The sequence below is a fragment of the Vulpes vulpes genome, chromosome 11 (genome assembly GCF_048418805.1).
Source record: "Vulpes vulpes isolate BD-2025 chromosome 11, VulVul3, whole genome shotgun sequence".
NCBI lineage: Eukaryota > Metazoa > Chordata > Mammalia > Carnivora > Canidae > Vulpes > Vulpes vulpes.
Window position 1 is genome coordinate 61,225,415 of NC_132790.1, and position 23,340 is coordinate 61,248,754.

General features: G+C 39.9%; 1 protein-coding gene and 2 long non-coding RNA genes across 16 annotated transcripts in view; 2 read left to right on the plus strand and 1 right to left on the minus strand.

Moving 5' to 3' along the window:
* The first annotated feature begins 1,710 nt into the window (after positions 1–1,710).
* Positions 1,711–4,666, plus strand: LOC112921627 (uncharacterized). The gene is made up of 3 exons (XR_003235278.2): positions 1,711–2,212; positions 2,899–2,978; positions 3,237–4,666. It is a non-coding gene; the product is annotated as an uncharacterized lncRNA (long non-coding RNA).
* Positions 4,667–5,663: 997 nt separating this feature from the next.
* On the minus strand, positions 5,664–6,187 carry LOC140594443 (uncharacterized). The gene is made up of 2 exons (XR_011995234.1): positions 5,880–6,187; positions 5,664–5,753 (listed from the first exon to the last, which is right to left on the minus strand). It is a non-coding gene; the product is annotated as an uncharacterized lncRNA (long non-coding RNA).
* Positions 6,188–6,506: 319 nt separating this feature from the next.
* CTNNB1 (catenin beta 1) overlaps positions 6,507–23,340 on the plus strand; it is a 40,669-nt gene continuing 23,835 nt past the window's right edge. For 2 of the 14 annotated variants that reach the window (XM_072726549.1, XM_072726543.1), the window contains exon 1: positions 6,573–6,834. The gene's annotated coding sequence lies outside the window, so the exon portion shown is untranslated. Of the gene's footprint in view, positions 6,968–7,515; positions 7,647–23,340 lie in introns of all 14 variants that reach the window. The other 12 variants (XM_072726544.1, XM_072726547.1, XM_072726550.1 and 9 more) reach the window with 12 other exon arrangements.

Genomic DNA, 23,340 nt, shown 5'->3' on the forward strand with positions numbered 1-23,340 from the left:
ACCTGCACAGTGTCACTAATCCTGACAATCTAAGAATACAGGTTCCGAAAACTAAGTCATATGAGACAGGGCTGAGAGACCAGGGATGGTTTACACTATGAAAAGAGAACACGAATGGGAAAGAGAAATACATGTTAGACATTTACTGTCTTGATTTCTTACAGCTTATATTTGAATACAATTTAGAGTGGGAGGAAAAATATTTTGAATGGACAGTCAGTTGAAGCCACAGAAATAAAAGCAGTTTTTTTTCTTTTCCCTAATTGATTTCAAAATCACAATTTTATAGAACGATATGATTTCAGAGAGTTACATTTGTGTGGAATGACACAGTCAGCTGACATAAAATTACTGGAAAATCCTGGAGGAGATGTATATATTACATACTTGTCAACTTTTCTCATTTTTACCAAGGAATTTCTTTCTTCTCATTTTAAAAGAAAACCAGGGGTCTTTGTTTCTTTTTCTTTCCCTCCACCAACTCAAATTCTCTAATTGTAAATTCAAAATATGAGCAGATGTGAAGATGGCTTTGGTATAAACAAAAGAAAGATGGAGTAAAATGCATGCCCGTCACTGCATGAGAAGTGGTAGGACAAATGTACGGCACCTCCGCATCAGAATGATAGTGACAAGTACCTCTTGTCCACCCAAAAGAAATATGAGAAATAAAATCTATTTTAAAGAAAACTTGTGCACATGCAGTGTCCCTTCTGGGGATAGCTGGAATAGTGTTCTGTTTGAATAATCTTATATTGTCTCCCAGAACTAAAATTTCTGCAAAGTCAAATCAAAATACTATAGAACTCTGTCCATTATTTAAGAAATTAATTGAATTTATTCCAAGATTTAGAATTGGAATGTAAGATCATCCAATAAAATAGATTCCAATAACCAAGAGCCTTGAATACTTAGACCATGATAAAAATGTATAGTTTCTTGCTTTTAACAGACAACAAACCAAGGCTGCAATGAATACAAAATGTCATCTCTTTCAGTGGCATTCCTGGAAGAAAAGTCAGAAATGACCAGGTCCTTACTCCAAAAGAGCATTTTTTAGTCAGGAAGTTAAAAAAGTTTCAATCTGTACGTTCCTCCACCTTCCTAGGCCCAAAGGTATTTTTTTGCTGAGTGGTGCAAAACAGAAAACGGACATTTGCTTCTGGCATTGTGACCTTCCCCAGGTCCCTGTCCGAGCTGCTTTGACGCAGTGTATTTCTGGCACATACTTGTGATATAACCAGCAACCATTATCCATAAATGCTCAACTTGACAGCAAGTGAGAGAAAAAAAAATTCTCTTCTGCATCAATGAAGAGTGCCACACCACAGGCACATTTCTTTTATAGGATAGATGATTTTTTAAAAAATTAATTCAGATGGACAACTGCTCAACACTGTTATTTTTCGTTTAGCTGTACACATGAATCTACCTAATTTTTGTTATAAAACCAATCGAGCTCTTAAATTTTAGAAACTATCTCTAATTTTTTAAAAAGAAATCTGTAGGTGGTCCATACGTTTTCCAACTAAGACTTAGGACAAAACCTCCACATGCTTAAAAATGCCATCCCCTCCACCTCTGTACATACACACAACGCCCGATCCAACTCCACACTTATCCACTGATGACTAAACCATTTGAGATGGCTTGATGGGGGCCAAGGGGGAAAAGGGCCGGGGAGGATTTTATTTTTTTTACAATAGGCATGCATATATTTACCGAACAAGACATTTTGCTCTGTATTTTGCTTTAGTGTGTGGGGGGAATCATAATTGTATTTAGACTTTATATGGCATGGGTTACTCAGTTCACAGCAGAGGCACCTGCAGCAAATTAATTTGTTGTAGCACATTAATTATCTCATAGCTTCTATTTAGGCTGCAGCTGTTGCTATTATGTTAATAATATTTTTTATCACCACTGTATACAACAGGTTATGGAAATAATAGAAATCTCTCTTTTTTGGGGGGCTTCCCCCCCTGTCGTTTCCATTTTTCTATGTCAGAAGGGAAGACTGAAAGAAATTTAGGCAAATTAAGCCCCAAAGCGCACTATAATTTTCTATTTCTGAACCGATTTGTAAGAGAATGGGTCACTGAAATTAGCAAAGAATCACCCCACACAAAGATGGCGCGTGCAGAATTTGTGAAAGCGAAAAAGAAGACGAAGGAGAAGCAAAAGAGGGACGGAACACTGCAATGCTGGGGTGGTGAGTGTTTGGATGGGGGCGGGGAAAATGCTGCAGTTTTCATGAAATAATAAGGTGGGGGAAAAGAGGCATACAAAGAGTAGGTTTTTCATTGTTTGTAAAATATAAACACAGATGAATTCTGTCTTTGGTTTGTTCATGCTTTTCACTCTGCACAGCAGGGATGTTCTTAAGAAGTTGCCCTCTGCGAAATTTCACTAAATGGGAACCGTGGACCCTGCATGATGGGATTATAATCACACCAGCCACTCCTTTTACATAATTTTTTGTTTAAGATCCAGTAAGACTCCCTGTTTTTAATATATATAAAGCAATAGACATGTATATGTCGATAAACTGAGAGTTTGCGTCCCCATAGCCCAGTGCAGGCTAAAACAAAAAACACCGGTGATATCACATCTACAAATCTCAATGGATTCAAAAACAATATGAAAATTTTTAGCTGACAAGAACATGTCTGCTGCCTGCAGTCCCTGCAATAGCTCACCATGTTGCCTACTAACCGAAAGATCAAAAATTATCGATTTCATGGCGCTGCGTGCTCTGGAAAGAAAGGCTACTTTAAAATTTGCATTGTTTAAGAAATGAGTTAAAAGAAAAGAATCATTTTTTTCTCAACGCCCTGGAATGTGAAAATGGCTTGTTTTAATCTTATCCATGATTTACTATAATTCTATTATTTTTAGCAGCTGGAGTCCAGAAATGATTTTTTTCGATGAATTTAGGATTTTGCCGCAGTATACATCTGCAGTCCCAGAATCCTCCGGTAAGTTAATCCTTCTTGCGATGGGAAACGCCTTTAACCTTCTTGTGAATGAGATATCTGCAACCATTTTGAAATTTTTAATAGAGGGGTGTGTGGGGGGGTGGGGGGGCGTGTGCATATGTCTCCAAAGCGTGATTTCCTTGCAATGCCGCGGTATTTATCTTATTTCTTAGAAACACTGAGAAACATATACCTTTGTGTTCTTTAAATATCATGGATGATGCCTCCATTGCTTTTCCTTCACACTTTCTATGGTAGCCAGTAAATGTGCTTCCTTAGTATGGCAAGGACTGTTGTGTCAAACCAAGGAAGGCCTCGAGGACATGCAACTCCAAGCAGGAAGCGTGTTCCTGGCATAACTGAAGCCGCCATGATCACAGCTACCACTGCTGCTGCCACGGCCACCACCATGGCCATCGCCTCCCACCACCTTCACCGCCCCTCCCTCGCTCTGCAGTGCACACCCGATGCAAGCTTTCCACAGTGGCTCTCCGCCCGAATTTGCCCAGTGGGTTCCTAGATTACTTCTGTGTGCGAGAATAGCCAACCATGTAGTCTGACAAGAGGTATTTACAACTACTTAGCCTGTTCAGCTGGAAAGAAATCAAAAGATAACACTGAATCCTGAGATGATGTATTGCAAATCAAAAGTCCCAATCCATAAATAGCCACTTGATGAGCTGCTAAATGAAAAGCTGATCTGATTATTGTCCAGTGTTCCCACGTTGTCAGAAAGAAATATTTTTTAACAGAACTTCTTAGGGAAATTGGGACTTACTATTCATAAATGCATGGAATATTATTTAGTCTTACCTTTCTGCTGGGAGAGGTTTCTTCCCAAGGAGATTCGGATATAGAGTCCAGAGGAGACCACACCCTCGTTTCACAGCTTATTTTCTACTGTCTCTGTTTACGTTTAAGTTGGATTGATTAACAGCCACAATTATACATTAATTTAAGGGACCTAATCAAAAGAAGCCAGTCACTCATTCCCCTCTCTCTAAAGGAAGCTCATTGTCTTAGTGCTCAATAAATGTTTAATTAATGGATTTGATAGTTAACTATCCAAAAAGTGAATGGGCCTTCTTTCCAGTGCTGACTTGACTAATGTCTCTGTTGGAAGCGCACAATCTGAGCATTTTTTCTGTGCCTAAAGGTGATTCAAAAGTGTATGTTTTAGTGAAGGGGCGCTTTTACATTTCAGGTTCCATGTAGTCACTGCTTGATATGCCAATGGTCTAATATCATGACAAGTAATACTTCCTCTGTTAAACCAGCTGGCGACACTTTGGGTTTCTAGGCACAGAGCCTGAAATTTAGAACCATTTGTCTTCCGCATTTTTGTTGTTGTTGTTGTTGCTGTTGTTGTTTAATGCAGTCTTTTGCATTAAAATGGATTAATTTATGTCAAACCCCAATGGCCAGCTCTAGAAGAAAAAGGTGTAAAAAGATAACCAAGTGTTTTTATGAAACACATTGCCCAAGGTCAATTTTGAAAAAGCAATTTGACAAAAAAACCACTTATTTCACCAGCTCATCAGGTATTTTGATGCTTCTGTTTCTCCTTGGCTTAATGTTAGCATTTGTCTTCATTTCACAGAAGTTATTCATGTCATATCTTTGGTGAGACAATTGGGACAATTTCTGTTGTTTGAGAGAAGCAAATAAAAATTCTGAGCAATCTGTTACATTCAACAAATTTTTCTAAATGCTAGCTACCCACTAATTCTTCAGTACACTTCAATTTGATGGGAAAAACAGTTTGTCTTACTGTATTGTTGCAAATTTTACATTTCCTTTAATAACATTGTGTTTGCTTACAGCATTAGCAGGGCTTTAAAAATCTTAATTCCAAATTTAGATCAAGATATCTAAGTGATAGAAAATGCTTCATTTATTCCGGCATCTGAATAAAGAAATACAAACATAGAAGAGTTTTATCCCTTAGATGCTCGAATGGTGCGAATGTGTCTTAACCAGTTTTAAGAGAGTGCAAAGAAACAAAAGCCAAAAACACCACAGAAACTGAATATAGAAAAAGGAGACATCCATAAAAAAATTCCTCAACTATTGATTGATCAGTCATCTGATTTTAAATGTCTGACTCTAGTCAAATCAACTGCATATTCCTTAATACCGTATGTGAGGATTAAAATTGGGGGGATCAGTGCCTGGAAATGCTATTTACAATTCGAGTTTATACGAGAAACGCCGCTTTGACGAAAATAACTTTTTCTGTATGATGTGTTTGAATTCTGACTACCAGAGCTAATCACCACTGGCTCATTTAATTCTACAGAATTACTAGCAAAGAGACAAACGAGGAAGTAATTCCAGACAATGGATCTCACCAAAAATCATCTTAGTGTGTGTACTTTTTCCACTAGTGTGGTCACAGCAGTTGAGCGTTACCACTGTATGTAGTAAAATATCTTTAACACGGGGGAAGAAACTACCCACAATTATTTAAAGAACATGTTGGCCCTGAAACGTTAGCTTGCCTAAAACTACATATGCTGCTCCAGGGGTGAATAAGTGGGTTTTCTGCTCTTACCTATGTATAGAGACCTATTGTTTGCATGCATTAATTACAGGGATAAAAGCCTCCAGACAACTTTCACTGTTGCTTTTTGCACTCTCCATTGCTTTGGAGGAAAAATAAGCATAAACAACAGACAAACTGAATCGATCATAATGGTTTCAGCTTTAATCAATGCCAATCTTGCTGGATGACAATCGAGACCTTTCCAAGGGAAATGAAGACTCAACTTCGGCCTATTAAGACGAATTAGAAAGTGTTTTTGAGGAGTCGAAAATTAGTTTAAAAAAAAAAAAAATCGCAAGCTGCCTGATTGATGACTCCTCCCATAAACAACACCATCCATTTCTCAAAAGTATTACCTTCGAAATGCATTTCCTCCAAAGAAACATCCCCACAAATAACCAGATAAAAATGGAATCTGTAAGAATCAACCTAATTGACGGGGCCCTAGAGCTCATCCGTGCCCACCGGTCGTTCGCTCCCAGCGCGACTTGTTGAACTGCGGACCGGGCGCCCGTTCTCCGGAGAGTTCACGGCCTTCGGGAGGGGACCGCGGGCGGCCCGGCCCCGGCTCACTTCCCGCCGGGACGCGGGGTCCACGGCCCGGACCCGGGGGGCCGCGCGGCGGCGCACGGCTCGGGGAGCGCGAGGCCCAGGCCGCCCGCGCCGCCGCCCCCCGCCCCCCGCCCCCGAGCGCCAGCGCCGAGAGGCCGCCTCCGGCGGGGAGCGGGCGGCGGGCGGCGCGAGGCAAGCGGGCGTCCGCCCCCGCGGCCCCCGGCGCCCTCGCCCGCCGTCCCGCGGAGCCGCGCAGCCGGGCGACCTCGCGCGTGTCCCGCCGGCCCGCGGGGAGCGGGCGGGGAGCGGGCGGGGAGCGGGCGGGGAGCGGGCGGGGAGCGCGCGGGGAGCGGCCGGGGAGCGGCCGGGGAGCGCGCGGGCGCCCCGCCCCGGCCCCGGGCGGCGGGACGGCGGCGAGCGCGGGGCGGCGCGGGCGGCGCGGGCGGCGCGGGGCGGCGCGGGGACTACTTTCCGCCGCTCTCGGCGCCCCGCCCCTTGTCCTCGCGCGGCGGAACGCTCCGCGCTGCGCCGGCGGCGGCAGGATACAGCGGCCGCCGCGCGACTTATAAGAGCTCCTTGTGCGGCGCCATTTTAAGCCTCTCGGTCTGTGGCAGCCGCGCCGGCCCGGCCCTGGGAGCGCAGCGCAGGGGGAGGCGGAGACGGAGGAAGGTCCGCGGAGCAGCTCCAGCCCCCGCCGAGCCGCCACCGCAGGCCGAGGACGGTCGGACGCCAGCGGCGGGAGGAGCCTGTCCCCCTGAGGTGCTTGGGCGCCCCTTCCCTTCCCTTCGCTTCCGCGGCTGCTCCCGCCGCCTCTTCCGAGCCAAACTTCGTCGCGGGCGCGCGGTCCCGGCGGCGGCGGGGAGCCGGGCCCTGCGCGGCGCGGAGGCCCGGGGTGGGCGGCGGGGGCCGCGGGCTGGGGGCGCCGGGGAGGCGGCGGAGGGCGCAGGGCGGAGGGCGGAGGGCGGAGGGCGGCGGCCGGGCCCGGGTTCCGGTCGCGCGGCTCTTCGGGGCCCGGGGGCGCCGCCGGCGGGGAGGGGGCGCCGCGAGGGCGCGTCCGGGAGCTGGAGGGCCGGCGGGGGCGGGCGCGGGCGCGGGGGCGGCTGTGGTTTCCGTCCGGGGGCTCCGGCCGCGGCGAGTTTGGGGGAGGGACCCTGCGCCTCGGGATGCTCCGGGCCGGGGTGAGGGGCGGGGGCGGGGGCGGGGGGCGGGGTGGGGGCGCGGGTCGGGGGCTCCGCCTTCCCGGCGGCCGCGGGGACTGGGGTCGGGGCGCCGGGCCTGGGACGCCGCCCGGGTCCCGTCTGCCGGCTCGGTAGGGCCAGTAGACTCGCTGCTCGGGTTCCTTGGTTTCGATCTTAAAGGGACGAATGAAGGGAATTCTTGAGGGGATCGTTACTGTTTTTTTATCCCCTGCCTCTGAGTTTGGCACCGGTGCTTGTTTAGATCCAGGCAACTTTAAACCTTAGAGGAACCAAACTACCAGCGCAGACGGCGCGATGCGTCAGTGGGGCTTGCACACAGCCCCGCGCCCCGCGCCCCGCGCCCCGCGCGTGTGTTTTCTCGTACCGCGCCAGGTGAGTGAAGGCGGCGTGCGGCGCACCGAGGTCTCGGGGTTCATGGCGGGGGGCGTGAGACCCCGGTGAGAACAGGGCCGGGGGGCAGGGCGCCTGGCTTACTGTCCCTTACCAAGTGGAGGGCGGGATTCGGCTTCGGGGTGCCTCGGGAAGCTGGTTGGTAGAAAATGACCGATTCAAATACTTTTATGGCAGCTAAACATGATTTTTTGGGCACTCTTCTTTCCAGCAGAGTGAATTCCATCCCCTCATCCCCCCCCCCCCACCCCCCCCGCCGCGAAATCGACCACATAGAATTCAAGTGTTGCAACTTCTTTTGAGTGTTTTGTTTCGGGGGAGAGGATTTTGAACCGAGACTTAGGAAGTTCTCAAAAAGCCTGCTCCTGGATCCGCGAAACTTAAAAAGCTTCGGCAGTTGGGTGTAGTTGTTTCCTTGGTTTTCTGTTCCCTTTTGGAGGGAGCATTGTCTCCACACTTTCTATCTTCCAGACATCTGTGGTCTCCCCTCCCCCCCCCCCGCCCCCCCCCCCCCCCCCCCGAGTTTGTGAGTCGTGAATGAAGAGAGACTGGCCTGCTGGTATGCAGAGGTCGGCAAAAGGAAATCGAGGAGTGGTTTTAATGAAATGAGAGCTTTGTATCATGAATAGTGGTGGCTTAGACTAGACATCAACTTGAAGAGACGGCTATCCTTTGATAAAGTCTGGGCTAATGTTTTTCAGATCGCTGAAGTTATGAAGTATTTTGTGTGGAATTTAGGAAGCTCTTGCATTATTGTCAGTTGGTGAACATTGAGTACCCTTAGGTATCTTCGCGCTACAAAAGAGTAGACGTAGCTTGAAATGTGCAAAACGCTGCCGTTAGGTGTCTGCTTAAATTAGTGACATAAATTTCTATTTTGGAGGCTTTGTTTTGGGTCCGAACCAGGGCGGCTGCGGTGTTTATTTTACTTGAACATTTAAACCCACACAATCTCTAGATTTAAGACAAAAAGTACCATTAAGGTTTACTTGAGAATGTCGTTTCTCAAAATTTGCTTAATTTGCACCCAGTATTCATTACTTTGACCCAGTCTTTGTTCCGAAGGCCATGTACAAGGCCAAGGCCCTAAAGTGATTGCAACAGTAACTTGAAAAACTTGCAGAAGACTGTTCTATAGGATTAAAGGAATGCTGAAACTATTCAAGTCTGAAGTCCTTGAAGGGGAAATAAAATGCACTAGGAAGTTTAGTATAGCGTGCAACTTAGAGCCCTTGTGTGGAGTACTAAGCTTGCAACTCTTCCAGAGGCTGGAAGTCATTTTAAATAGCTTTCAGAGAAAGCTAAGCTTTAAAAATAAGGTGTTAATAAAGTAAAACATTCACTGGTCGTCAAGTGTCAAGAAGTATTCTAGTTTTCCTTCTTTTGAACTAATTGTTAATCTTCGTCTTTTGCTAAGATGATTATATAGAATGCATGTGTACTCCCAATATTAAAACTTACCTAGCTGAATTGAGCTTCCTTCTGTTACTAGTTATGACTAGTAAAACAGAATAAAAATTGTTCATATAAATAAAGTTTTGTGTGCCTGTTTTAATAGGTACTTCCCTCCCCAAATAGGAAGGGAAGACGTGAAGTAGGCAGATTTCTCAAAGGGTATTTGAAGATGTAGCACTTAAGGAAACTGTGTAGATATTCTTTTGTATTGTTGGGAGGGTAGGAAGGGGAGCGTAACTATCCTTGATCTAGCTAGGGATGTGGATCACTCAAAAGTTTGAATATCTTTTTTATGGTTACAAGTAGCAGTGAAATTACAATCGCCAAAAATGGACTAAGTATATTTAGTCAAATGAAACTTTTGTGTTATTGAAATGAAAGAACACAATCTGTCCAGTTATAACATGAATTTGTTAACCTTTCACGGTTTACTAGTTGTTGATAATCAATAATTGCAGACAGGTAGGTGGTAACTTTTGAGCTTGGTTGGAAGTATGCTTAACTGCTAACCCAGCTTGAATGATTTTTGTGTAGGACAAACTTCTAATAAAGTCTTAAAATTCTTGTGTAGTGCTACATACTGACTTGTGACATCGTTTATGAAAACATTAGTTGTATTAACTTTGTTTTCTTACGGTAGCTCTCTTGCTGGGAATTGTTGGGGATATATCTTTTGTTGAAATAGCTTGACTAAAAACATTTTTATACCATAAAAGTAAGTAGTAAACATAGCCTAGGAACTGCTTCTGATTATTCCAGAGCATGTGGCTGTTGCCTCCTGTACCCTTATATAGAGGATACTGATTTGCAGAATCCGTTCTCATTATTTAACAGACCATTGTTTATGTAATACCGTTCTAATTGTGTGATAGAGAACTAGGCTAAAATAAGTATATACTTAGGTTCCATGAAGGGAAAATACATGATTCGTGTTGCTTGAAATGAGCAGGAACTAACTCATATAGTTTTTCATCATTTAAACTCAGGAGAAAGTTCTTTATTTCCTCTGTTTACTTAAGAATGCTGCTTCTGTTTTTGGGTTTCATGTGAGACAGCTTGACTTGAGTTTGAAACCTAGATCCATCTGCGGAGGTCTGAACAAAAAGTATGCATTAAGTCTACTTTCTCTAATGAAAAAGATGCTCTTAACAGAGAAAGTCACATTAGGAACCCCTTTTTAGAGTTTAACTGCCTTTGTGAATTTGTTAATTGTGGGCACCTCTTCTTTTAAGAGTCATTACCCACCCCTAGAGTCTCCTTCAAATCTGAGGCAGCAGCAGAGTGAGAGTAGTGTTAGGGCATGTTTTCATTGCATGCTTTGGTCATGTTGAGTGCCCTCCAGTGGATATAATGTAATGCTTGTGATTTTTTTTCCCCCCCTCATCAAGTTTGTGTGGAATATATTTTTGAATAGTTCTGATGAGAAAGCATCAATCAAAAAACCTCTTGAATTCTAGAATAACTTATCTATATCAATACTGGTAATTAAAAGATTGGCTTGAGAAAATGTCATCTCAACCAATATTTGTAGGAGAAAGATCAAAGTTAAATTAGGGATTACATTTAGTGTAAGCCACTTTAAGTAGGTTGAATATATCATGGTGATAAAATTAAAAACTCACTATAATAATTTGGCGGTAAAAGATCATGTGTTTTGTCATCTTAAAGAATTACAGAAACTAAAATACTCAGAAAAAATTGTCAATTTGTCTAAAATCAGTTACACAGTAAAACATGAATAAGTGCTCAACTCAGTTATATTATCAAGGAATATTTCTGTTAAGAAATAGAAACCAAACTAGCTCAGTGTGTGTGAACTCTAGACTATAATGCCCTAGTTATACTATAGGCTCTTATTGTCTAAGGTTGTGGGTCAGGACGTACTATGCCAATATTTTGCCCTTTAAATTTTTCAGTAAAAACCTTTCTCCCTATTCCTGTATTAAAATTCTTATGTTTCTATTAATAACATTATTTTATAAATGTCCTTGTTTCAAACTGGATTCTGATCCAGTTTGAAATTGAAAGTCAGATATTAATTTTATGGAAAATCAGTTTAGAAAAACTTTAAAATGTTGCCTGTTTTCCATAATGGGTGGTTGAAGTGAAATCGAAAACTTGACTGTGGAGAAGTAATATGACATCACTTGCTCCATTTGCCTTTGACATTTAATTTTTTGAAAACATTGATGATTTTTTACTATTTAAGAAATACATTATTATGAGTTTTTTTTTTAACACAGCAAGAATGCCTTGTTTTATGTAAATTATTGAAAATAGATTGTGTTTTTTCATAAAGGATCATTTTTGGAATTAATGTTCAAGTTGCTTCTTAGTATTTGCATCATTTATTGTTTCTTAAGGTCGAATAGCTGCTGTTCCAGTTTTCCAAGACTTCCATGAGATATGGATGTAGAAGTTCTTTTAAAAAGTTTGTACATACAGCTTACTTAAAGATTCTATTAGGAACTAAATTTATCTCTTAAAATTGGCTGCTTGTCTTCATTACTATAATATACAACATTTTGACATTCAAATAGGCGACTAAAGATTGCTTTCATAAAGCCATAAAGGATTGGTTTTCTATTCTAGTGGGAATGGCTACTCATGTTTCTAGGATCAGGCCATATAGGGTAACTGAGACCTTGTGGAATACAATAAATTGGAGAGTGTAAGTCCAGTCTAACGAAGTAGGCAGTCTTCAGCAGTTCCAGCTTGTGTGTGTGGGACTATAGTTCATGTTGCCACATCATCTGTGTTGTTGTTGTTGTTGTTGTTGTTGTTACAGAATAATGTGCATCCTTTGATTTGCACATGTTGGTGAGTGAAATTCATGTTTTAAGACACTATTAAGCACAAATTAAATATACCGACTGCCAGTTTGTAACATCTTCAGCAGTCCCACTTAGAGTAAGTTCCTTATGGTAATGATTCTACTAAATGACTGAGGATAATACGAGTCTGTGGATTCATATAACAGGAAATAAGACTATTAAACTATTAGGGCCATGTTTGGGTCCTTGGAAAATGCCTTCTATCATTAGGAACTTAAAAGCACTTTTGTATTAATTCGTTCGTGAAATCTGGGAAACTCACTTGATTTTAGGAATTATAGTTTTGGTCAAGGAAAAGGAGAACTAACAACTCGATCATCTTAATTATAGTTTTTTAAAGTGCATTTTTAAAAGAGATACCAAAACTTTAATCTGTGAAGATATTAAAAATGCTGGACATATTCTAGCTTCGTGTACGTAGTCCTGTCAGCCTGAAGTTTTATTGATGTCTTTAAATCATGTCCTGGTTTTTATCTGAAGTCTACACTTTTAACATAAACTATTATCAGACCAAATCCAAAACTTCAGAGCAAAGTTTAGATAATGAAAGGTTAATTAAATGTAAGCTTTACTTAAATTAATGCATACTACTACTCAGAATACATTTATGCAGGCAGTTCAATAGATTTTGGTTAAATCTTTTGTTGCTAAGATGAAGTTTTTCATTTCCGGAATTAGAAAAGTTTGAGTGTTTAGTCTGCAAACTATCTTTAAATCAAACTGTGTCTGGGCTGAAAATGCAGTGCATAGGGAAAATGCAGTATCTGAAAATAATGTTACAGTTGTGTATGTATATGATACGGTATAGAATACAAACAAAACTGATCAGTGGAGTTTTCACAGAGCAGCTATCTCAGGGATGCTTACTCCTTGGCCTATCCCACTATTCCTATGTAACTTTACTGTAAAGTTTCTCTTGTAATATTCTAGAAATTTCCTACCTCTTTAACTTGTTGAAAAGGCTACCCTCTCTGCCTCCAAAGCAGTTTGAATAGTGTGAACAGCTGGATAATGCTGGGGTGAAAATGCTTCATAGCTCTTCCCATTTTCCCCCCTATTTTTTTCTGTCCATTTCTTCATTAATGTTCCCACAGTTTTGTTTTCATAATTCACACATTGCTGTACTGATAGTTTCCTTTTAACTGATTTGTAGCAGGTTTAATAATTATTTTAAAAATGGAGCGGGGGGAGAGATATTTTTTAAAATGCCTGTACAGTTCTTTTAAGTTTGTCAGTCCTCATGGCATACAAACCGTATCTGTGATTAATAAATCTTTATCTTAAATGCTGATAGCTGATCTGACTTGGAAGTAAAAGATATGCAAAGGCCAAAGGGTTAGTTTAATAAGCTGCTTTTATTAAAAGGATTTTAGGATAGCTGAAATAGCTGTGATGTATATGTGCATACATACATACATTTTATTGTACGTTTTTCATGTAAAAGTGTGAGAAGTTAGATTTACTGCAGAATTTCGTGGGAATGTAGTTTGAAGATGATCTTAAATGATTGTAGTAATTTGCTACACTGAGGGGTAGTTGTTATAAACTTTTTTTTTTTTTTTTAAGTATAATTAAGTGGTTTGGGGGTAAGGATGTAGGGAGTGAGTCTGTCTTTGAGTTTTCCCAGATACTAGATGAATGCCATATGTGTAAAACAGGAACAAGGGCTTCTTGGAAACATTTTTCTATCTAACTGTGGAGATTCCCAAGTTGTATTCCATTCCGCTGTGTAGAAAGTGTTGGCTTAGACAGTTAAATTCTCTTCTGAGCTGCTGAAAGATTGCAGCAGTGTCAGACATTACTTCAATCTACTTAATAGTTGAGTTAGATATAAGAGAAGACATTAAATGTTACAGGAAACCCTAGTATGTGTGAACATAGAACTCTTCGGTTAGGTTAGTAAGTTTAGTCTCTCTTCTGGCAACTCTTCGTTATTTTTTTATATAGAAGATATTCTGTTGGAAAAGCCACATGAGACTGTGAAATTAAGTTTATATTGTTTTTCTAATTATGAATATTTCTGTGATCCATTCATGTAGTAAAACCGTTATTCTGTATCTGATAGTTGTCCTGTATGTCATTATTTCCTACCTTAATTCTGCTGTCATTTTTCCTGGGTCCTGAATCAGTGCCAATCTGATTCTGTTTCCCATTGAATAAGAAGTGAGGGGTTAGAAAGTTTAAGAGATTAAAAGTCTTGGAATATCTGAAGATTGGGGGTCAGTTGTGAGGCAGAGTAATGATAGTTAAATTGGTATTCCAAAAGTGGAAGCTGGGAAATATGAAAATTTGATTTTTTTTTTTTTTTTAAAGAATACTTACTAATTATGCTTGAAGACTACCCTGGCTTTATGCTGAAGGGCCTCGGGTTTCTCCCTCTGCCTTATACCCCAGATCATATTACATTTCTCTAGAAAGCTCTTAAGACAGGAAGACTATTTAACCTTCTCCACTCTTCGTGAGTCCCATCTCGCCCATCTGAAGCTAAGCAGGAACTCCTTCACCACTCTGTCAATCTGCATCAAGTGTCCATCTTTAAAATGGAGGAAATAGTGTATCTTGGTTAGAGGCCAGTCCTGACCCATGCCTTTTCAAGGGTTTTGTTTTTTAGTTATTATACCTGATTTTTCTGTGTTAGCCTTGTCCCTCCAGATTCTAATCTCATTGCTTTTTTGGTCTCCCATCTGCCACCTTTTATCATCCTCCTGAAATTCACTCAGTGTGCCTTCTATAACTCATAGTCATCAGCAAACCCCTTTTATTTTCAGCATATTTTGGGAATGTTCCCTTCTCTTTTTTACTCCCACTGTAACCTGGCTTCTTCCCTGAGCTTACAGCTTTCCCAGTACCTTTTTTGCACACCTTTTACTACTAAACCAAGAGGTAGAGAAAGTGTTTTTATTTCTCATTGTCACGTCTTAACCATTATTTTCCAGAACTCCAGACTTTGACTCTCATGCCATCAAATTATACTACTCACTACCACTCTTTATTTCAGTCATCTACCAACTTCCTGGGGGAAGTGTTGGGATGTTTGAGAAGAAGAAAAAGTGAGGGTCCTCTCCCTCCTTCCTTGAACACTTTATTAGCTTGGCTCACTGTCGTCTTTATTTCTGTCATAATTCTTGGTGATATCAGTGTTCGTGTAGAGAAGTGATACTCAAAATGTCATCTGGTCTGAACGGTTTGTTACTAGTATGGATTATGATAAGGGGTTTGTGCCAGAATCTAAATCACCTGTCACCAAATTCACTAGTTGAGTACAGTTGACTTTTTTCGTAGCAAGTCTTTTTTTTTTTTTTTTTTTTCCACAAAGGAAATAGTGTGTTGATTTATAATCTGGCACAAGCTGCTTATGGTGTCCTGGTCTGGCTTGATAAAAAAGATGCTTCCAATATTCTGGCCTATTTATTAGTTCCTTGGTTTGTTCTCCAGTGATCTTATTTTTCACTCTAAATTTCGTCCACATGTTGCCATTGTCAGGTCTTAGAATACCTTGCCTCCCCAATCTCATTTCAAGTGTCCTGCTGTCTTATTCCTCTGGTAAATACTTTGAATTCTAACAGTCCTTCGGCTCCACCAGAACCTATAATCTATCCAAGCTTTTCCGTATCCTTCACCCTCACTTATATCTAGCTGAAATTTCATGTTGAATCATAATCACTTTCTTGTATATACTCTCAACAACTTCATCCCTTTCTGGCTTCATGCCCAATGGTCTCTGTTCTGTTAGTTCACCCTCTTTTATGACTGTATTTCTTTTTTTCTCAAACATCCCAGTACCTCCTCCCCTTTTCTCACTCATCTAATGCCCTTGCTTTCTATTTCACTAAGCATATTGAATAATTGAAAGGATTCCTGCATGTTCCCATATCTGTGACTGTTCCCTTTACTTTCTCTGTCACTGTGGATGAACTGTAGTGTTTATCTCATTTTAAAACACTTTTCTTCCTGTCTCCCTATTCACACACCACCTACACAAAATACCTTGAAAAAATTTGCTTATATACACTTTTCTTTTGAGCCGCTACCAGCAACCATTATTAAAAAATTTTAGTCCTCATTTCATTTATTCTATGAGTAACATTTGGCATAGTTGCTTGAAACACTTTTTCTTTGGCTTCTAGGCCACCGTGTCTGCTAGCAGGTTTTCTTTGTACTTCATTGGCAGTTCCTTCTTAGTCTCCTTTACTTTTTCTGTTCTCTCTCCGACCTCTTTGTTCATGTGGCTAAGAGTTTGTTTTAGGACCACCTTTTTTTTTAAAAAAAAGAAACAACAACCTAGTTTCACAGCTTTAAACAGATAACATTAATTTGCTGATAACTTACAAATTTATATCCCTAGTATGGGTTTCTCCCCTGAACTCTAATGCTAATATCTAACTATTTTGAAAAAAATTAGGGGTGTCTAAGAAACATCACAAACTTAACGTATCTAAAACTGAGTTCCTAGTTTCCCCTAAGGCTGCTTCTCTTAGTTCCTAAATGCAACGGATTCTTTCTGGTTACTCAAGCTTCTAACCTGATTGTCCTTGACTCACACAGTATAACTAAACCCTGTCTGCAAATCTTGTGTGTTCTCCCTTTGAAAATATCCCAAACCTCATCATTTCTTACCATAGCCATGCCATTGTAATCATTTGCCTGGATTACTGCACATGCTTTCTCACAGGTCTCCCTGCTTACACCTTTGTTCCTCTAAAATGTAGAGGAACACAGTAGCCAAAGTAATCCTTTTAAAGCAATAGATCATGTAACTTTTCTGTCCAGAAACCTCCAGGTGCTTACCATCTCATTCAGGAAAGGCACAAGCCCCTCTTTTCAGCACTATCACCTACTACTTTCCCCCTCCTCTTCTGTGCTTAGTTTTTTGCTCCAACTGGTCAAGCTTGCTCTCCTAACGTGGTTCCCTTCCTCACCTCTTTCAGGCTTTTTCTTGCCGTCCTGTCTTAAAATCATAGTCCTTCCCTAACTTCCTATCTCCTTTCTTGCTTTATGTTTCTTCTTATCTTTTATCACTCTGTAACATAATAGATAACACAACATTTTATTTTTGTTTTCTTTTTTCTTAACCTACCAGAATGTAAGCTCCAGAAAGACGGATTTTTGTCTGTGTCCTTGACTGTTTCCTTCCCAGTGCCTAATGTCATACTACATAGTAGTTACTTGGTAAATGAGTGCTGAGTGAATCATTACCTCATTTGGATATTCCAGACCTTTGCAGAGATGGTTCCTTCTTGCCATTTATGGCTCATGTTCAGATATCACTTCCACATTGAGGTCTTTCTGTTCACTCGTTTTCATTTCATCATATTCTTTTATTTGGTTTGTGGCATTTAATTATACTCTGAAGTAACATTGTTTGTTCTTTCTTCCTCTCCTGGTCTTGTCTTAATTTTGTGTCCCTGGTACCCAGAAGAGTGTCTGGAAGTTACAGGTGTTCAATAAAGGTTTGTTGGCTGGGGGAATGTTCTAGAATTGGACACCCTTTATTTTCCTCCAGCTAATGCCCCATTTATTTCACTGCTCCATTTCACAGTGTGTCCCTATGGATTTGTCTCCACTTTTCATCTCCCATTCCAGTTCATGTTCTGCTTTCGTTATTCCAGTAAATATGCTCCATAGAGCTCCCTATTGGACCTGCGTGTTGACCCAACTATGTGAATGCTTTTTAGCTTTAGTCTTGCTGGACTACTTAACATTTGGTATCTTTTTTTAAATTTATTTTTTCATTTTTCCTTCTGTGACAGCACTCACCGGTTGAATTTTCTGTGGTGGTTGTCCAGTATGGTAACATGTGGCTATTGAGCATTTGAAATATGGTAATCTGAAGAAACTACATTTTTTTAAAATAAAATAAGATGTAAGTGTAAATAACCACATGTGACAAGTAGGTACCGTATTGGACAGTGGAGTTCTAGAAATATTCCCCCTTCTCTTCCCCTTTATTGGATAAACTCAGTATCACAACCTAATTGTACAACCCAGATACCCAAGATTCTTGTTCTTCTTTTTTTTTTTTTTAAGATTTTATTTGTTTATTCATGAGAGACACAGAGAGACAGAGGCAGAGACATAGGCAGAGGGAGAAGCAGGCTCCATGCAGGGAGCCCGATGTGGGACTCGATCCTAGGACTCCAGGATCACACCCTGAGCTTAAGGCAGACACTCAACCACTGAGCCACCCAGGCATCCCCAAGATTCTTCTTTAATGCCTCTTATACTACTTTAATTTCTCTCATTTATTATAACCAGCCTATTGTAATCTATCTTTGGATAGAGTACTAGTACTCTATCAAACTTTAGAGTTTGTCTTCAGTGTAGGTATTTTTTGTGCTTTGTGTGACTACCCTAAGCCACCACCATCTATCACCTGGACTATTTATTATAGTTTCTTTATAGGTTTCCTTTCTTTATTTCTTGTCCCCTTTCAGTTTTTTCCATTATAACCAAAATCAGTTTTTAAAAACTCAGTGGATCTTGGGGCATCTGGGTGGCTCAGTCAATTAAGCATTCACATACACACTTGGTTTCTGCTCAGGTGATGATCTCAGGGTCCTGGGATTGAGACCTACCTCAAGCTCTGAGATCAGCGGGAGTCTGCTTGAGATTCTTTCCCCATCCTCCCCTTTTTCTCCTTCCCCTGCACGTGCTCACTCTCTCAAGTAAAGTAAAATCTTTAAAAACTCAATGGGATTTTCTTATTTACCAGCTTGCAACCTTTCATGGACTTTCAGTAGCACTTAGGGGAAAAAAATGAATTCCTTATGAAAGGCAAGAGAGCCCTACATGATTTGGCTATTTTCAGCCTCATCTCATTGTACTCACTTTTCCACTATAATTAAACACTCTGGTTTCAAGGTTTTGTTCTTAAAAGTGATCAGGTCTTCATGATTCTGGGCTTCTTCACATGTTATTTCTTGTTTCTGGAATGTTCTGCTCTATTCCTTACATGCTGTGTTTTACATCCTTTTTCAGGTCTCTGCTTTTGAATGTTACCGTCAAGAAGCCTTTGGCCACTCTTAAGTAGGAACCTTCCACTTTCCTCGTGTCATTCTACTCCCTTCTCCCACTTGTTGCTTAGTTATACACCTATAGCTCTTTGCAGTTGTTTATTCAGTTATTATCTGTCTCCCTATCAAGGATTCAAGGACCATGTGTGTTTTAATTGCCACTGTCTACCCAGAATCTATTACACCTCCTTGCATGTAGCATTTGCATAAACATTTGTTGAATAAATTAAATTTATACATATATTTATGCCATTGATATTACAATGTTCTTGAACTGTTGAGAAAATGAAGGAATTGTTGGGAAACTTGTGGAACAGAAAATCGTGATTAACATCACGAATTGGCAAATCAAGAAAACAAGATAATATACCAGTGAGGCATTCTGTATACCTCCAGGTTCACTCGTCCAAAAATACTAGTGTATTTTTGGACTAAAAATAGAACAGAGATTTAGAGCTATTCCTTGAAGGGTTTTTTGTTTTGTTTTTTTTTGTTTTTTTTTTTTGTATTGAGATAATAAAAGTAGTCACATTTTGGAAGTAAAAGCTTTCTAGCTCACTCTGTGTAATTTGCTACTCTTCCTAAATATGAGAGTCTCATGATTATGAAATCTGTTACTATGGTAAGGCTGTCAAAGGCAGCAAAACTGTGCTTTGTTTGGGAGAGTGACATAAACTTCATGTGCATGGTGGGGTATAGAAGATTGCTAAAGATTAAGAATCAGGGGGCCTGGGTGGCTGTCAGTTAAGCATACAACTCTTGATTTTAGCTCAGGTCATGGTCTCAGGGTCCTGAGATTGATCGAGCCCTATGTGGGGCTCTGGTGCTTAGCCTAGAGTATGCTTGAGATTCTCTCTCTGCCTTACCCTCTGCCTCTCCCCTGCTTGTGCACTCGCTTCCACTCTTTCTCAATAAATAAAATCTTTTTTAAAAAGCAGATTACAGTAAGAATCTGTGTTGTCTTAACGATGAGGTGTTTATTTTTATTTCTATTTTTTTTGATGACGTGTTTCTTAAGGAGCTCATCGTGTGGTTACTCTGTGAAGTCACATTCGTTTTATACTTAAGTTGAGTTGCTGACTAATATATACATAAGAGTTAGATCATATGCTTCTTCTGCAGTGGTAGCCCTTTGCAGTGTCAGCAACATGTATGGCATTTTTAACATTTAAAAATGCAATGCCAGAGTCCTATCCCAGCTCTCCTGGGTTAGAGAACCATGGGGATGGCGCAGAGTCCTCTCTATTTTTTAAATTTCCAGGTTGAAACCATTGGAAGGATCTGGTAGCCAGTTGAAAAGGTCCTTCAAACAAACTTGGAGGTCTTCATAGAAAAAAAAAATTTAAGAGGCATACATACCTTGAAGCCGAATTCTGGTTTAGTCCGTGCTGTTTTTAACAGCCTGAAATGTTTTTCCCAAATAAATGGTCTTGATGTGGCGTTCATATGTCATTTGTTCCAGTTTAGTTTTTCATATAACCTGTTTCTGAAGATACAGGCAGAGGCAGTATATGACCTCAGTAACCTATTCACTTACTTAAAACCACTTTCTGTTACTTGTCTTCACGTTAGGTTTAACATAGTTAATTAAAATATAAACTCATTTTTTATTCTCAGTGAAAGTATGTAATAAATAGATGAGAATGGGCAGCTACTGTCTTCCACCTGTTTTTGTATGGCCTGAGAACTAAGAATAATTTTTATATTTTTTTAAGGGCTGATTAAAAAGCCAAAAGAAGGACAAGATCTTATGACATGTGAAACTACATGACATTGCAAATTTGCAGTTTCCATGAGTAAAGTTTTATTGGAATACAGCCATGCTTGTTAGTGTGCATATTGTCTGTGACTGTTTTCCCACTGTAATAGTTGAGTAGTTGCAACAAAGATCTTTTTTAAAAAAACATTTTTATTGTTGAGGTATAGTTGACATACAGTGTTGTGTTTCATGTGTACAACATAGTGATTTGACAGTTCTGTACATTACTCACTGCTCATGATGATAAGCCTAGTCACTGTTTGACACCATACAACACTATTACAATATTATCAACTATGTTTCCAATGCTATACTTTTCATCTCTGGGTTGTATTTATTTTATAACTGAGAAAAAAATGCAAATATATAACTGGGAATTTGTTACTTAATCCACTTCAACTATTTCACCCATCCGCCACTCCTTCCCTCTCTCTGGCAACCACTAGTTCCCCTTATTTATGAGTGTTTGTTTTTTTGTTCATTTGTTTTTTAGATTCCACATAAAAGTGAAATCATACGGTATTTTTCTTTGTCTGAATTAGTTCACTTGGCATACTTCCTGCATGGTGCATCCATGTTGTTATGAATGGCAAGATTCCTTTTTTTTTTTTTTTTTTTAATGGCTGAGTTAATATTCGATTGTGTTTGTGTATATACCACATATTTATCCATTCACCTGTGGATGGACATTTAGGTTGCTCCCACATCTTGACTCTTGTAAATAATGCTGCAGTGAACATGGGGTGCATATATCTTTTCCAAGTAGTGTTTTTGTTTTCCTTGAATACCTATCTGGTTGTGGAGTTACTGGATCATATGATACTTCTACTTGTAATTATTTGAGGAATCTTCCATACTGTTTTGTTTTCCACAGTGGTTGCACCAATTTCCGCTGCCACCAACAGTGAACAAGGGTTTCCTTTTCTCTATATTCTTGCCAGCACTTATTGTTTGTCTTTTTGATATTAGCCATTCTGGTTTGTGTGAGGTGATACACATTGTGGTTTTGATTTGCATTTCCCTGGTGATTAATGATGTTGAGCATCTTTTGATGTGTCTGTTGGCTATATGTAGATCTTCTTTGGAAAAATATTTGTTCAGGTCCTCTGTCTAGTTTTGAATTAGACGTTTGGGGGCTTTTTTAGTCTTGAGTTGTGTAAGTTCTTTATATATTTTGGATACTAAGCCTTTATTGGATATATCATTTGCAAAACATTTTCTACCATTTAGTAGGTTGCCTTTTCATTTTGTTGGTGGTTTCCTTTGCTGCCCAAAGCTTTTTATTTTGGTGTAGTCCAGTTTTATGGTCTACAAAGCCTATAATAATTACTATCTGGCCCTTTACAGAAAAAGTTTGCTGACCTGTTTCAGATAAGATACACTTTTCATAAATTCATGTTCCTAAAGGCATTTACGAAGTGTCGTAGGTTATACCTAATTGTTGGCTATAGCCTTATATTGCATTTCATTTTTCCTAAGGCTTAGTTTTTAAACATTTTCTTATGGGCACATTCAGTCCATCAAATATTTAAAAACTTACTATGTGCTAAGCACTTGTTAGTTACAATGAGAAACTAAAGATACAGCCCTAGCCCTCACAGAGTTCACATATTGAACTTTTTTTTTTAAGGCCTGTGTGCTGTATGGTGGGAAACTTATAACAAGTGAAAAAGAGGAAGGTTATTACTAAGGAATATAAAGCAATGCATTAATTACTTCTAGAAGTCAGTGAGTCCCTGCCATTAATTCTGTCTATAACCTGAACCTGGAGATTAACATCTAGAAATAAATTCTTTCTTGAAAGAAACTCCTATCTCCTTGGCATAATATACTCATGTTTGAAAATTTTTCATTTTTTTATCAGCAGTAGTGCTATCTAGCTAGGCACAGAGTCAAAGTATGAAGCATATAATGATTCACATCTTAGACGGATTTCTTTTTCTTGTAATCTATTGGAAGAATGTATTTTTTTCTAACCTTTCTCTTGCATTGATCTGCAACATTGTGAAATACTGAGCTGTTTATTAGTTATACTCTGAAATTAACTGCTGCTAGTCAGGCTTTTAATCTGATAATTTGGCAAATGATGTAGACATTATAAGGTTTCTAGGAAGATTCAGTGAGGTAACATTAGATTCAGAACTAGAATTATTAAGCATTTAAATATGATACAATATTAAATATGTCAAGGGCAGAATTAGATGTTTACCAGATACTACAAGGCAATATTCTAAAATTATGTTAAAAAAATTATCCTAAAATTATGCTAAAATTATCCTAAAATATATTTAAAATAAGTCCGTCAAATCTGTCATTACATTGTGATGCTTAGAATAGTGCCATTTTGATAGAAAAAGAACTGAATGAAAATCTGTATTAAATTACTGAAAATAGGAAAATTATTGATAAAATTAAATTTCATTTGTCAAAATATTTTGAAATGCAGTAAGTGTGATTTCCTTGCTTTCAGAAACATTTTTCCAGAGAATGTCTTTTTTAAAGTTTTTTGGTTTTGTTGTTGTTTTGCCTTGAGATACTAATGGTTGGCTGAGAAGGTTCCACATTTCTTTAGCAGAAAGTATTTTTTATAGGCCACTTAGCTTTTATGCTTAAAA